This window comes from Pagrus pagrus (assembly GCF_965226575.1).
Source record: "Pagrus pagrus genome assembly, chromosome: 3".
Classification (NCBI taxonomy): Eukaryota; Metazoa; Chordata; class Actinopteri; order Spariformes; family Sparidae; genus Pagrus; species Pagrus pagrus.
In genome coordinates this window covers 30,974,051-30,980,566 of record NC_140187.1, presented here as the reverse complement: position 1 = coordinate 30,980,566, position 6,516 = coordinate 30,974,051, and positions in this window count along the sequence as shown.

Below are 6,516 nucleotides of genomic sequence, written 5' to 3'. Positions count from 1 at the left end.
TTAAAATTAGTCAACCATGTCTGTTGGTTTCACACGGGACACAAACAGTAGCCTCCTGGGTGAAGTCTGGGTGTGTTTGACCCATCCATCCACCACAACCTCCATATACAGACTTTGTTGCTCTTTATAATGCGTCACCTGACTTCCTACTTTGCTCATGTCGCAATTAGGCTGAGGTCACCACTCAACAAGGTAAATATGGGTCGTAATAAGCTGCTTTCCAGACCACCAAAATGGCCGTTTTTTTAGTGAATTTTCACAGGCTGAGCATTGTGCTCTTCTTTTCATGACTACTAAATTGATTTTCTATTTGTATTTTCAAGACACGTTAATGCTGGGGGAGGGAAAGTATGATAGTGATCACTCACTATATGACCACTAACCTCTGATTGACCAAACCTACCATGACACAAAGGGAAACATTTGACTTTGGTACCCTTAATTTATTTTCTAACCGTGCAAATCAACTGGATATCACAATATTACTTCATAGCTAATAGATTTTTTCTTTTTCTTTTTTTTATCCGATTGCATGCAAGCTTTTACCACCATGCCCTCTAAACTCTTCTGTTGCACCAGAGGAGCTTTGACAGGTCAGATGAAATAGTCCTTATGATGTCATCAGGGTTATCTTGGCTAAAAACAACAACAACAAAACTGCACTATATACTTGCAAAAGCGGGATGTGGGCATTTAGACAGGGAAGGTCTGATGAAAACATGATGCCAAGTTGCAGTACAAGAATTGTAGTCTACATTTAAAACTCTATTTTAATAAAACTGTCTTTTTTGCATCACTTTTAACATCTGTAGACAACAAACAAACGGATGAGATCACACATAGGCAGAGGTTGTGTTTTTTTGAGCTTGTATGTATGTTCCATTTATTCAGTCTCAACTCCTGGAATAAAAATTCTGAGGTACTGAGTATTTCTATTTAACTCCACTACATTTATCTGAGAGCTATAGTCACTTGTTACGTAATTGACTGACTTCCTGTACGAAGTGTAACTGTGTCCATTCTTCTGTACATTTTGCTGATAAGATTTATGTAAATTTACCCAAGTAAAGTTTTGTAGTGGAGTATTTTCACTGTGTGGTATTTAGGTTAAGGATCTGAATGTCTTTTACACCTCCACTGATACCACTTCATCAAAATTTCCATACTTCATACACACCAACTGACCAAATCAGTGACACTGGCCAAAAACTTTTTAACAGCCTTTGTGCATCATTGAAAACTGAGCTAAAATATGTAACATGTACTGGAAAGAAGTTGAAGCTCTATCAGGACAGAAACCTGTGCTGAGTTGTTGATGAATTGTTCGGTTCATGTGAAAGGTTTAAAAGATTCATAGAGCTGCTACACATCACGTCTGGCCTTGAGTTTGAAAAAACCTCTCTTCTCTGCACCCCTCCTCCTCCTCCTCTTCCTCCTCGCTCTTCTTCACTCCCTGCCAACTGGCATAAAAGGTGCCAGATTAACACACTGGCACACATACATTGGAAATGTTGGTGCTTATGAAGTATCTGCTTGGGTGTGTGTGTGTGTGTGTGTGTGTGTCAGGATAATTGCCTGGATTTATGGGTGGCAGGAGCAGTTTACTGTGTCATTTGGATTTTCAGGGACAAGGGTTCACTTACCGGTGAATGTGACAGACAAAGAGCCCAGAAAGACACACACACATACAAAAACACACATACGAAAACACACACACACACACACACACACACACACACAAGTTGACTTGGGTGCGTAGGAGTTTCACGGCTTAGTGTTTGCATGTCGCAGTGATAGCTTGTTTATTGAATGTGTAGGATGGAGGAGCGCTACATGTAAGGAGACAGATGCCGGAGTTTGCAGTGTTACACACACACACACAAACACACACACACACACACACACATACACACACACACACACACACACACACACACACACACACACACACACACACACACACACGCTTGATGCCCAAAATCAGACAAATACAGCAATGAAGCTGATGTGCTCAGCGCTACTGACTGACCTACCAATGAACTCCTGCTACTGAGATTCACACTAAACCGAGGGGAGTCTGATCAAATACTCCAATTCCCTACTGTTACCCCCCCTGCCTTAACACACACACATGCACAGGCGCAAAAACAGAGTATGGGATGACGTTTGCATACTAATGTTGGACCTATTTACATTTCAAGCTGTACGACTGTCAGCACATCTCTGTTAGGGGAGAGAGTGGGGAATTGTCAAGAACACACAGTTCTCGTTGGCTCTTAGTTGTATTCCAACCTTTAAACCCACAACACAATGTTGGGATACTCTGGTATCAAGGCTGATAATGAAACTTCAGTCAGACGGGGGAGCCACTGTTTCATCTTTCATTTTGTTTACAAATCCTGTGTTTACAGCGCTTTTCCTCCGAGAAACCAGCACAAGGTTAGATGTGATGTGTCTCTCTTTTCATTCCATTTATGCTGCTTCTGCGTCGCTTCAGACTGACCCACTAAAAGTAGTCAGAAGCTGCCAGATGAATGGTGCAGCTTTTCAAAGTCTAGACCTATTCAGATATTGTCATTTGCTGTCCTTCGGACTGGAAGAAAGGCTCCAGTGCTGCCGTGGTTTAACTGAAGACGGCACGAATGAAATCAAATCGGAAAGCAAATATTAGTGAATAGACGGCTGGCAGGAATCCATCCCAGCTCACAGGTGCCTATGAGACAACGCACCATGACCAGGCTCTCTATTAAAAGTCTGATCCAGTCAGTTGATGGGGTGGATTAAGTATTAAAGGGTTGGTTCACCCCAATAACCAAACGTGTTTTTTTTTTGTTTTTTTGTCACTACAAATTATTCAATAATTTGCTTTTTCTCCAATTACAATGTAACCAGTAGAGGAAAAGATGATAGCATTTTTTTATGGACACAAAGTAAGATTGCGACTCACTTACTTTTTTAGATTATTGCACAGGGCTTCTCACTCCAAACAAAACAAGAAAAAAAGCCTAAAATGTTGTATTTTCATTGCATGTTAATTTTACATCTGTTATTTATCTTTATCATTTTGAGTTAATGTGAATGAATTATAAATTATATAGTCTGGTTAAATCAAATTAATGCAGACTTATAAATAAACCTTAAGTGTTAATTCAACCCTTACATATAAAGTTAAGTGTTTATTATTCAAGTATCATAATATTTAATAATATATAATATATGTAATGCATTTGAAACTGGTTATTTTGTCTTCTGTCATAAATCACACATTTAATCATTTATTTTTATACACATTGACTCAACATGATACAATGCATTAAATGTGACCCTATACATTGAATTTATGTAATACAATTAGATGAAAAATAACATAATTAAAATACTGAAACAATGTTTTGGTCAAATTATTATTATTATTATTATTATTATTATGGGTGTTTTTTTAGTGGAAGAGGGCCAGAATGTGCAGCAAAATGCTGGTCACAGTACGGAGAGAACTATTTAGATCCTTTAAAGCTATAATACTCATGCTCTTATTATTATTGCTATTATTGTAAATATTATTATTATTATTAGTGTTATTATTATTGTTATTATTATTATTATTATTATCATGGGATAAACATTAAATGTGTGTGTGTGTGTATCATACATCAACATAGTGTAATAGAAAAATAAAATAGCATAAAATGAAAATATTCAAGTGATGTGTGAGTATCACACTTGAGTAAATCAAGTATATTTTCACTGGCTCCTTTAGGAATGTTTCAGAGGTACTTGTACTTGAATATTTCAAGTTGAAAAAAATTCTGTTAATGAATTTTCTTCTGATCGAGTCTGAGTCTGATCTCATTCTCTCCTATGTTTATGGAGGAAGGAAAAGGAAAAGGAGGAAGAAGAGGACAGTATTTCTAAGTTGCTTTTTCATCTGAAAAAAGTGGAGAAAATAAGTTTTGCCAGAATTTTTATTTTATTTTATTTATTTATGTATTTAATTTTTTATTAATTTATTTTTTGCTGGGATCATTTTCTCTAAATTATTGTTTCTTTGAAGTTTTGGCAGTTTAATTTTTTTCCTTGTCAGGATCGTTGTTCAGTGTTCATTGTTGAAATATTCATTTCAGCCACAAGAGGCTAAAGTGCATCAATCCCCTATGTTCTAAATAGGATTTATGTTTTCTTTCAGGTGAGTATTCATTTCTCCATGTGCTCTAAACACAAGGTACATATATTGTGTTTTAGCAAGTAACGTTCTTGTTGATGCACTTCAGTCTCTGGTAGTCCAAATGAATATAACAACACTGTTGCTGTTTGTGTGTTTGTAAAAGACACAAACAAAAATGATCATGGCAAAAAAATAGAAATAATAATAATAATATTCTTCACATGCAAAAACAATTTTTTTATGCAAAAAATCATCCTAAAAAAATATTCAATCCTGCCCAAACATTTTTACCACCTGTTTTAACAGACAAAAAGATGTTTTTTTAAATGTGTATATATAGAAATCATGATGACAGTACCTTTTTCTTCTCACCTAGCAAAACTTGTTTTATCCCCAGCTTTCACACATGGCACAAAAAAAACAGGAAGAAATCATTCAAGGAGCTTACAAAGACTAGCCTAACAAATACTTTTTCACCTGCTCTTAAGTCATAAACACAGGACAGAAAACAGCTTAGATCAGGCTATGAAAATAGACCACTAAACTGTTTCTGTCATATACTGCAGCCACCGTATTGTGCAGCTCTGAACTTCTAATCCAGGGAGGGATTTTGTTTTCTGTTTTTATGTGTATTCATTCTCTTTGTTTATGTGTCATGTTTCTTAGTTTATCTGCAACAAATATTAATGAAAATACATTATAGGTGTATGTCATAAAACAGATAAATACTGTACTATATTACTATCAACACTAACTTAATCTATCTGCCTCTGATGGAGGTGAATAGAATTGTGTTGGTGTTGCTCCATTATTGAGCATCAAAAATGGAAAAAAGAAAAAAACGTATGAAACACATAGATATACACACAAAGATATACTTCCCATGTGAACTAAAATTGAATAAATATTTTTCACAATATTGGTGTTACTAATGCTGCAACCCACAACTATTTTCTTTCTTTTTTTTTTTTTTATTAAAAATGGCCAACACAATTTCCTGCAACCCAAGATGACTTCAAATCGCTTGTTTTGTCAGTCCAAAACTCAAAGATATGTCAGGTCCTGTAAAATGACTGAAACAATTGATGTTCTAAAAGATCTTGGGGTGAAATGATCGCTGGAGCAACGCCACCACACATTTATGTTCCACCTGCACTTTTCCTGTGATGACAAGTCTGCCAGCCATAAAAAAAGGTCTGCTCTGGATTAACCACAAACCTCACTCAGGTTTCTGAGGATAAGATTCAGTGTAATTACTGTACATCTACTAAGAAATAGGACCTGTGAAAACAGCAACATCATGCTAGTGCATTATACATGTTTGTTTTGTTTGTTGTAATTTGAGTGAATTTGTACTTTATGTCATGACAGAGGCAAACTAATGTTTAGTTAGTAGACTATAGGCCAGGCTTTTGGTTTGTTTGTTTGTTTGTATGTAGCACTGCTCCACACATGCACTTATATACATAAATCACAGATTTAAGAATTAAATTAAGCAGCACAGCCCCGCTCTCCATATATCTCTCTCACACTCCCTGTAATTCTTGCTCCACTTATCGGCAGTGTTGCCTGCAGCTACTCATCTGAGAACAGAGCAGAGAAAATGAGGGAATCAACTCCAAAGTGGAGGAGGATGATGTGTAAGAACAATCATTGTGCCAGGAGGCATGATAAGCCTTTGAATAGGAGGTTCATTTATGGAAGTTCTTAACCCTGTTGCTTTTTTTCTGTTTCTATCTCGGAGCATCAGCGGGTTGTTTGCAGACTGTCAAACAATGAGTTCACCAGCGGAGGGTGTCACAGCCAGGTCAAGAGACATTTTAATCAAACCTTCACACACACGCAGACAGAGGTACTGAGTCAAACACTTGGCCAGCAGGCATCCACCACTAGTGGCTGACTAGAATTAGCAATGTGCTCTGTCCTGGCAAGCAGTAATCCAGTTCCACTCTGGGCTAAATGTGGTCCTGCATTGCCCTCTTCAGGAGGGACAGGAGAACTTGTTAACAGGCATGGCTGGGATATGTCGGTCCTAATCAGTATCATCTGTTGTCTCCGACATAATAGTTCATAACGATCTAGTGAGTGAATTAACAGTAATCACTTTAATAAGTAATTTTCATTTGAGCAGAATAATTTTATATTAACTGCATATACGTTTATATATAGGGATGTGATACAGAACCAGGGCAGGGCCAGATAAGCCTAGTGGGCCTCAAGCAAAATGGTAGTTTTTACTCCACAACATTTATCTGACAGTAGTAGATACGTGTTGTCTCACAAATTAAGATTTTACATAAAAATAGATAAATAAACAAAAAGCCTTGATAAGATTAAATCAGTGGCTCCTCACT